The sequence below is a fragment of the Nicotiana tabacum genome, chromosome 10 (genome assembly GCF_000715075.1).
Source record: "Nicotiana tabacum cultivar K326 chromosome 10, ASM71507v2, whole genome shotgun sequence".
NCBI classification, from domain to species: domain Eukaryota; kingdom Viridiplantae; phylum Streptophyta; class Magnoliopsida; order Solanales; family Solanaceae; genus Nicotiana; species Nicotiana tabacum.
Window position 1 is genome coordinate 127,125,478 of NC_134089.1, and position 10,768 is coordinate 127,136,245.

The window sequence follows — 10,768 nt, forward strand, 5'->3', positions numbered from 1 at the left end:
TTCAGATGCTGTCATTACAAGTATTGTTTCAGTCTGCCACAGAGATGCCTCTGTATTATATGATCCCGGTTGCACCTATTCTTATGTGTCGTCATATTTTGCTCATTATTTGGGTACGCCCCGGGAGTTTCTTGCTTTACCTGTTCATGTGTCTACCCCGGTGGGCGATACTATTATTGTGGACCGTGTGTACCGGTCATGTATTGTAACTATTAGGGGTCTGGAGATCCGAGTTGATCTATTGCTACTGAGCATGGTGGACTTTAATGTTATTTTGGGCATGGATTGGTTATCTCCATGTCATGGTATTCTAGATTATCATGCTAAGACAGTCACTTTGGCTATGCCGGGTGTACCGCGGATTGAGTGGCGTGGCGTGACTGATTATGTTCCTAGTAGAGTAATCTCTTTCTTGAAGGCCCAGCATATGGTTGGGAAGGGTTGTCTGTCATATCTAGTGTTTTTGAGGGATGTTGGAGCCGAGACTCCCAGCATTGATTCTGTTCCAGTCGTGAGGGATTTTCCCGATGTTTTTCCTGTATACCTGTCGGGCATGCCACCGGACAGGGATATTGATTTTGGTATTTACCTGGTGCCGGGCACTCAGCCCATTTCTATTCTGTCGTATCGTATGGCACCAATAGAGTTGAAAGAATTGAAGGAGCAGCTTCAGGAACTCCTAGATAAGGGGTTCATTCGGCCTAGTGTGTCACCTTGGGGTGCACCGGTTTTGTTTGTGAAGAAGAAGGATGGCACGATGAGAATGTGCATTGATTATAGGCAATTGAACAAAGTAATAATTAAGAACAAGTATCATTTGCCTCATATTGATGATTTATTTGATCAGCTTCAGGGAGCGAGAGTGTTCTCCAAGATTGATCTCCGTTCCAGTTATCACCAGTTGAAGATCAGGGATTCAGATATTCTTAAGACTGCCTTCAGGACCAGATATGGTCATTATGAGTTCTTTGTGATGTCTTTCGGGCTAACCAATGCTCCAGCAACATTCATGCATTTGATGAACAGCGTGTTCTGGCCTTATCTGGAGTTGTTCGTTATTGTATTCATTGATGATATTCTGGTGTACTCGCGTAGTCAGGAGGAGCACACGGAGCATTTGAGAGTTGTGTTGCAGAGATTGAGGGAGGAGAAGCTTTATGAAAAATTCTCCAAGTGTGAGCTTTGGCTCTGTTCAGTGGCTTTCTTGGGACACGTGGTATCCAGCGAGGGTATTCAGGTTGATCCAAAGAATATAGAGGCGGTTCAGAGTTGTCCTAGACCATTCTCAACCACAGAGATTCATAGCTTTCTTGGGTTGGCAGGCTATTATCGCCGGTTTGTTCAGGGATTCTCATCCATTGCATCGCCCTTGACTTAGAAGGGTGCTCCATTTGTATGGTCGGACGAGTGTAAAGAGAGCTTTCAGAAGCTCAAGACAGCTTTGACCATAGCTCCAGTGTTGGTTTTGTCATCAGCTTCAAGTTCATATACCGTGTATTGTGATGCTTCGAGAGTTGGGATTAGTTGTGTATTGATACATGAGGGTAGAGTTATTTCTTATGCTTCTTGTCAGTTGAATCCCCATGAGAAGAACTACCATGTTCATGATTTGGAGTTGGCTGCCATAGTTCATCCATTGAAGATTTGGAGGCATTGTTTGTATGGTGTATCTTGTGAGATATTCACCGATCATCGCAGTCTTCAGTATTTGTTCAAGCAAAAGGATCTTAATTTGAGGCAGCGGAGATGGTTGGAGTTGCTTAAGGATTATGATATCACCATATTGTATCATCCGGGAAAGGCCAATGTAGTGGCCAATGCGTTGAGCCGAAAGGCAGTGAATATGGGGAGTTTCGCATATATTCCAGTTGGGGAGAGACCTCTTGCAGTTGATGTTCAGGCCTTGGCCAATCGGTTCGTGAGGTTGGATATTTCGGAGTTCAGTCGGGTGTTGGCATGTGTGGTTTCTCGATCTTCCTTATATAATCGCATCAGAGAGCGCCACTTTGATGATCCGCATTTGCTTGTCCTTAAGGACAAGGTTCAGCATGATGATGCCAGAGATGTGACCATCGGTGGCGATGGTGTGTTGAGGATGCAGGACCGGATTTGTGTGCCCAATGTGGATGGGCTTAGAGAGTTGATTCTGGAGGAGGCCCATAGCTCATGGTATTCTATCCATCCGGGTGCCGCGAAGATGTACTAGGATTTGAGGCAGCACTATTGGTGGAGAAGGATGAAGAAAGATATTGTGGGATTTGTAGCTCGGTGTCTCAACTGTCAGCAGGTAAAATATGAGCATTAGAGACCGGGAGGCTTGCTTCAGCAGATGGTTATTCTCGAGTGGAAGTGGGAGAGGATCACTATGGACTTTGTGGTTGGACTTCCTCGGACTTTAAAGAAGTTTGATGCAATTTGGGTGATTGTGGATGAGCTGACCAAGTTCGCGCACTTCATCCATGTGTGTACTACCTATTCTTCAGAGCGGTTGGCAGGGACTTATATCTGGGAGATTGTTCGTTTGCATGGTGTTCCGGTTTCCATCATCTCAGATAAAGGTACTTAGTTTACTTCCCAGTTTTGGAAATCTGTTCAGCGAGAGTTAGGTACTCAGGTGGAGTTGAGCACAACTTTTTATCCTCAGACAGACGGACAGTCCGAGCGTACGATTCAGATATTGGAGGACATGTTGCGTGCTTGTGTTATTGACTTTGGAGGTTCATGGGATGAGTTTCTACCGCTTGCAGAGATTGCTTACAACAACAGCTACCAGTCGAGTATTTAGATGGCTCCGTATGAGGCTTTGTACGGGAGGCGGTGTAGATCTCCAGTTGGTTGGTTCGAGCCCGGTGAGGCTAGACTATTGGGGATAGATTTGGTTCAGGATGCCTTAGAGAAGGTGAAGGTGATACAGGAGAGGCTTCGTACTGCGCAGTCGCGTCAGAAGAGTTATGCGGACCGGAAGGTTCGAGATGTGTCCTACATAGTCGGTGAGAAGGTCTTGCTGAAGGTTTTGCCCATGAAGTGTGTTATGAGATCTGGAAGGAAAGGGAAGTTGAGCTCGCAGTTCATTGGGCCTTTTGAGGTGCTTCGGAGGATTGGGCAGGTGGCTTATGAGCTTGCTTTGCCACCCAGCTTTTCTAGCGTGCATCCAGTATTTCATGTTTCTATGCTCCAGAAGTATGTTGGAGATCCATCTCATGTTTTGGAATTCAGCACGGTTCAGTTGGATGATGATTTGACCTTTGATGTGGAGCCAGTAGCTATTTTGGGTCGCCGGGTTCGGAAGTTGAGGTCAAAAGATATAGCTTCAGTGAAAGTGCAGTGGAGGGTCGGCCCGTAGAGGAGGCTACCTGGGAGAGCGAGCGGGAGATGCAGAGCAGATATCCTCACCTATTTGAGGCTTCAGGTATATTTCTTGACTCGTTTGAGGACGAACGTTTTTTTAAGTTGGGGAGGATGTGACGACCCGGCCAGTCGTCTCATGAGTTACCACTCCGTTTTCCCCTATTTCAGCTTATTTACGCTTCGTTATTCGTGTTTTATGTGATCGGGTTGATTTGTTCGAGTTCGGAGAGGATTTGGTAAGAAATGAGACACTTAGTCTCTTTTAAGAAGGCTTAAGTTGGAAAAGTCAACCGGATATTGACTTATGTGTTAGAAGGCTCGGAAGTGAGTTTTGATAGTTCGGTTAGCTTCGGGAGGTGATTTGTGACTTAGGAGCACGATCGGAATGGGTTTTGGAGTCGTAGAGAAGATTTAGGCTTAAATTGGCAAAGTTGATATTTTGGCGGTTCCGGTTGATAGGCGAGATTTTGATATAGGGGTCGGAATGGAATTCCGAGAGTGTCAGTAGTTTCGTTGTGTCATTTGGGATGTGTGTGCAAAATTTTAGGTCATTCATACGAGATTTGATAGACTTTTCGATCGAAAGCATAATTTAAGAGTTCTTGGAGTTCTTAGGCTTGAATCCCCTATTAAATTGGTGATTTGATATTGTTGTGAGCGTCCCGAGGTTTTGAACAAGTTTGAACGATGTCATGGGATGTGTTGGTACGATTGGTTTGAAGTTCCGGGAGTTCCGGGTAGATTCCGAGATGTTTTAGGCCGAAAATCATAACTGTAGCAGGTCCAGAAGGGTTGCAGGCCTCGGAACCCACCCACGCGGACCGCACAAAAGGGAGTGCGGCCGCGGTATGTGCTGTGCTGACCACACAAAATGAAGTACTACCGCGGTGATTTTGTGCGGGCCTCGGTGGTTTTGTGCGGACCGCGGTGATTTTGTGCGGGCCGTGGTGGTTCTGTGCGGACCGCGGAGGCTGAGATCTGAGGGTACTCTATAAATATGAGGTTTTGGGTTTTATTTGATATTTTGACCTACAGAGCTCGGATTTTGGCGATTTTTCGAAGATTTTTCAAGAAATTCATCGGAGTAAGTGATTCTAACTCAGATTTGGCTAGAGTACATGAATCTACCATTGAATTCATCATTTAATTCATGATTGGGATGGAATTTGGGAAGAAAATTGTGAAACCTTTCAAAAATATAAAATGATGATTTGAAGGACCAAATGGTATCAGAATTGGATAATTTTGGTATGGTTAGACTCGTGAGCGTATGAGGATTCTAAAAATGTAAATTTTACCCGATTCCGAGACGTGGTTCCGGGGCTCGGGTTTTGTTAATTTCGGGATTTTTGATATTTTTTGAATATTTTCGCTTGGGCTTTGTGCCCTTAGCATATTGTGACGTATTCGTTCTGATTTTGGATAGATTTGACGCGCGTGGAGGCCAATTCGAAAGGGCAAAGGCATCGCGAGCTAGAGAATTAGCCGGTTCGAGGTGAGTAATGAATGTAAATGAGGTCTTGAGGGTTTGAAACCCCGGATTTGCACATCGTAGTGCTATATTGAGATGAGACACACGATTGATGATGAGCGTGGGGTTGTTTACTATTGAGGATTGTGACTTGATCCGTCCCGAGTGATGTTTTTAGCGCGTATTTTGGTTGAAACTTATTTGTTCTCATCAATGTTTGAACTGACTGCCATATTTGGGCTTCGTGTCAATTACTTGAACCCTCCGGAGAGTTTTATCACTATTTCCTTACTGTTTTGACTTACTACTTGAACTCAGTCGTACCGTTTTCCACTGTTTTACAACTCAGCCACTTTTTACTCGGTTTTGAAACTAAAATGATATATTAAATGATGTTTTGGGCTGAGAACTACTGTTTTACTAATGCCCGAGGGGCTTATATGATTTCTGGACTGAGTACGGCCAAGGGCCAGATGTGAGGATACTAAGGGATCGGGTTGCGCGCCGCTGCAGTGTTATACTGATATTGATATGAGGCCGAGGTCCTAGATTTGATGTCACGAGATGGCTTGATATTGCGCTAGGGCCGTAAGGTACCCCTCTCGAAGTCTGCACACCCCCATTGAGCGCCGTCGACGATAAATGTATGGATCGGGTTGCACGTCACAGCAGGTACTATAGGGTACCGTTCTATGTGTTGGTTTTCTTTATATGTCTGTCACTTAACTGCTTATTTGTTGTAGCATTTCCATATTTCGTTTCCATTGGTTTATTGCTTCCATATTACCTGTTTAAACTGCCGCATTATAGATTACTTTGTGCTTTCCGTGATTTCTTATTCTCAGTCATTATTTATGTTTATTACTCACTAGATCGGAGTACTCACATTACTCCATGCACCTTGTGTGTAGATCCAGGTGTTCCAGAGGCTGAGTGAGGATTTTCAGTCAATCAGTTCATATCCGGGAGTATCGAGGTAGCTGCACGGCGTCCACATCCCGGATCTCTCCCTTCTATCCTTTCGTTTTATCCGCATTCCCTAGATTAATATGTATTAGGGTGATAAACTGGTATTAGAGGCTCAGACTTGTGACACCGGATCTATATGGGCTATGTAGTAGTAGTATTTTCATTTGAAATTCCGCCTATTTAACTCTGGTTTCAGACTTTTAACATGGTGTTTTGGTAATTTAACTGTGTTAGCTAATAATGAACTATATAAGAAATGGGTTGAGGTTGTTAATTGGTCAGGCTTTCCTAGCAGTGTGTTGGGCGTAATCACGACCGGGGTTGGAGTCGTCACAATGTCTATAGGGTTTAAATGGTTCCAATAATAGAAATCATGCATATAGGACCTAAATGGCTTTATAATTAGATATCATGCCTTAGAATGCGATCAGGTTCAGCTTCTATTACAACGGGCATTTACATTTGTTTCCACTAGAAATCATACATATAAGTTTATAACATCAGCTCTTAACAACTAGATATCATGCTTATAGGGAATAAAATTAGGAATTCTGCCTACAGAATTAAAATCAATTTAGTTACACAAGTCAGTCTAATTCGTGTTATTTTATTTGAAATTAGCTTAATCAATTGTCTGCTTCTTCAATCGATTTTTTAAACATTGCTTTCATTCACTACTGCTAAAAAGCATGCATATAGGACCTCAAGAGTCTGTTTTGAAAATTGCTCACTGTTTTACTATATCAACGTAGTTATCATGTTTTTAGGACATCACTGTTCTGCGTTTAGGCAAGCCTATAGGGCGATTTTAAATTCTGCAACTCTGAAACTGTTTTTTTTTTTTTGCTACTTGAATTGTTCAGATTTAACATGTTTAAAATCAGTAGGCAAACTGATTAGGACCTTATTGTCAAGTTTATAAAAAAATAAAGTTGCATATTTTTGTGCATTGACATCCACTTAGATATCTTGTTTAAGTCTTTTCTCTAATAAAATTGATCTTGTTCGTGTTTGAGACGTGCTGCTTATGTGCATTACTTATAGAGGTAAACCTGGGCCTCTTAAGTGCTTCTTTCTACATTTATCTGTTAAGTCTTATGTGTTCTTGCATGTCACCTAGTATTTTCTCCTTTTAAAATACCTTAGGGGTCGTCTAGAACTGCCCAGATTTAAAGGTCCTAAAATACCTCCAGGGCCGTAGGGAAGGGACGGGTAGTTCACGCATAGGACATTGTCAAAGTTACTAGAATGCTTTAAACTACGACCAAGGGGAGGGACTTGGGTGGAATGGGATATGATGACTACGCGCTAACATTACGTGTAGCCCCTCATTGAGGAGTGTTTACCCGGCATTGCATGGGATGATCCTGTAGGCTAACCAACCTAGGACCCCTCCTTTCCCAAACTCTTTTTGCTTAAAACTTTCTTTTTATGTATACAACTTATTCAAATCCTTTGTCTTATTATCTGAGTCATACAATGTCCAACATACTTTATTTGCAATTATTTGTTTCAACTACGTATTTGTTAAAGAACTAATTCATAAGTATAAGTTCGGTCGGGACCCACCGTTGTGGACTGAGAGGGGTGCCTAATACCTTCCCCTCGAGGTTATTTCGAGCCCTTACCCTAAATCTCTGGTAATGCAAACCAATTCAAGAGTTAATCACTCTGGGTGCCCTAACGCACCATAATTCGTTAGGTGGCGACTCTTCAAATACTCAATTCCCAAAAGAAAATGAGTTATCACCCCCATGTAATGTCGAAACCGGACCTTCTCTCTGCGGAGGGAAAAAAAGGGCACGACATTGGTGACCTAATTGGTCTAGCCAAAAAATATCTCTCCACCAAGTCTTGGCGGATCCAGATAAGCGGAAAACAGCAAAGTCGACCCCATTAGTGTCCACTATCCCCATGTTCTTGAGAACCTCATGACAGCTGTCTAAATAATCCTGTAAATCCTCAAAAGATGCATCGCTGAAAGTGGTAGTGAAGAGCTTGGTAAACCTGTCCAATCTCCACAAGGCATCAGCAGACATAGCTGCTCCATCACCGGTCTGAGCTACCACACCCGGCTGAACTACTCCAACTGGCTGAGCTGCTAGAGTCTGAAACTGGGGAGCCATCTGCTCCGAAGTGCGGGTAGCGGGAGTCTGTGCTCCTCCCCCGGCCTGAGAGACGGCTGGTGCTACCGGAAGTAAGCCTGCCCGGGTGACACTCTCCATAAGGTCCACTAGACGAACCAAAGCATCCTGGAGTACTAGGGTAGCAATGAACCCCTCTGGGACTTGAGTTGGGCCTACCGCAACTGCCTGGGCCAGAACCTCATCATTAAACTCAACCTGAGGCTCCACCGCTGGTGCTGCTGCCCTGGGCTGAGCTCAGCCCCTACCTTGGCCTCTAGCACGGCCTCGCCCTCGCCCTCTGCCCCTTGGGGGAGCTGCTACTGGAGGTTCGAGCTGCTAATCAGTGGATGAGGAAGCGCGTGTTCTCGCCATCTGCGAAAGAACATAGTAGAAATTCAATTAGCATTGAGAAACCAAACCGCACGACAGGAAAGAATAGATGTGAAGTTTTTCCTAACTCTGTAGCCTCTGGGGGATAAATACAAATGTCTCTGTACCGATCCCTTAGACTCTACTAATCTTGTCCGTGAATTGTGAGACCTAAGTAACCTAGAGCTCTGATACCAACTTGTCACAATCCAGATTTTCCACCCTCGGGAGTCGTGATGGCGCCTACTAGTGAAAGTTAGGGAAGCCAATTAGTTTAATTATTTAACCACTTTCAGTTATATCCCTTAGCAATTCCCAAACAACATAACAAAAACAACGGAAATAATGATAACAACAACAGTGCGGAAGATGAAGTGTGATAATTTAAATTAATACAAACTACGGAAGTCTGAGTACAACTCTATCCAGAATTTGGTGTCACAATGTCATGGACCATCTATGAATACTACAAATAAAATCTGAATAGAAATACACGAATTTGTCTCTGAATAAGTAAAAATAGAAAGGGAATGATAGAAGGAGACGTCAAGGCCTATGGACGCCTGCAAGACTACCTCGGGTCGCCTGAATGGACTGAAAATAGCACCCTCACTGTGGTCCAAAAACTGCAGCACCGGGATCTGCACACAGTGCAGAGTGTAGTATCAGTACAACCGACTCCATGTGCTGGTAAGTGTCTAGCCTAACCTCGGCGAAGTAGTGACGAGGCTAGGACCATACTACCAAATAAACCTGTGCAGTTAAATCATATACAGCGGAAAATAAAGGCAGAAATGTACAGTTAAAGATAGGCGAGGGAAACATGTTGCGGGGAACATCAAGTAATAACAGAAGAATAGCAGATAAATATAAGGAACACCAAAGTTCAATTATCAACAAGAATCAGAAATAAAAGACAAGTGCACGGCATCACCCTTCGTGCTTTTACTCTCGTCCTTACCATAAAATCAATAAAATCGGCACGGCATCACCCTTCGTGCTTTTACCTTACATAAACATGGCACGGAATGATCCTTCATGTATTATCACTCATATCATGGCACGGAATTGTACATCGTGCGGCACGGCATCACCCTTCGTGCATTAACACTCTCTCACAAATATCATGTACGGCATCACCTTTCGTGCTTTAACACTCTTCCTTACCCAAACAACAATCACAAAGCAACAAGGGCAAGGGAATCAATAAAATTCCGATAAGGGAGATAACATCAAAAGTACTAACATCCCGACAAGGGAGACAATATCATAAACCTCCTCTCTTTTCCACATTTACTTTACAACTCAATTCACAACTTGAGTCAATGCTCTAAAATGTTCAATTGCCAATAATACTTCCACAAATCATTATAAAACTTGAGTCAACGCTCTTCAATGTTCAATTACTAATAATATTTCCACAAGCCTTGATCAACAAAAGAAATCATCATATAAAGCATGAACAATATCAGAGTCACATTACTCATAGTATAAGACTTACGGGTATGCTTGACGCCAACGTATAGATACTCGTCACCATGCCTATACGTCGTACTCAACAATTAACATATAGCAAATAAGACACGACTCCTAATCCCTCAAGCTAAGGTTAGACCTAACACTTACCTCGATGCCACGAACATAATTCAAGCCACAACTACCGCTTTACCTCTTGTTTCCACCACCAATTCGCTTGTATCTAGCCACAAGTTACTTAATTATATCAATAAATGCTAAATGAATCAATTATAATGCATGAAAATAAGTTTTCCAATGATTTCCCCAAAAATCAAAAATCGACCCTGGGCCCACATGGCCCAAACCCGGGGTTCCAACCAAAACTCGATTACCCATTCACCCACGAACCTAAATATATAATTTGTTTTGAAATCGGACCTCAAATCAAGGTCCAAATCTCCAAGATTTGGAAAACCTAAGTTCTACCCAAAACACTCAATTTCCCCCATGAAAACCCTTGATTTTTAGTTGAAATCATGTGCAAAGATGCTAAAGATTACGGAAAACGAGTTAGAATTGACTTACAATCGATTTGGAAGAGTAGTTGTCTTTGAAAAATCGCCTAAAGGTGTTTAGGTTTTGAAAATGTTTGAAAAATGAGAAATTTTCGGCTAAGTTATGATTTAGCAGGTTGCAGATGTCGCAATTGCGACCAAGGTTCGCAATTGTGAACCCCTTCAGGACTTGCTATCATCGCATTTGCGATCAGATGTTCGCAATTGTGAACTCGCATTTGCGAAGGGAGTGTCGCATTTGCGACAGCTGGGGATTTATGGGTTATTCGCATTTGCGAAGAATTGCTCGCAATTGCGAGAAAGGTTGGCCAGGGCATACTTCGCAATTGCGAAGTGACCCTCGCAATTCCCAAGCCTGATAGGCTCGCAATTGCGACACCTGATCTCGCAATTGCGAGATCATAGCCTGCAACACATACCGGCTGAAAACCTGCAACTTCCTAAGTTCAATT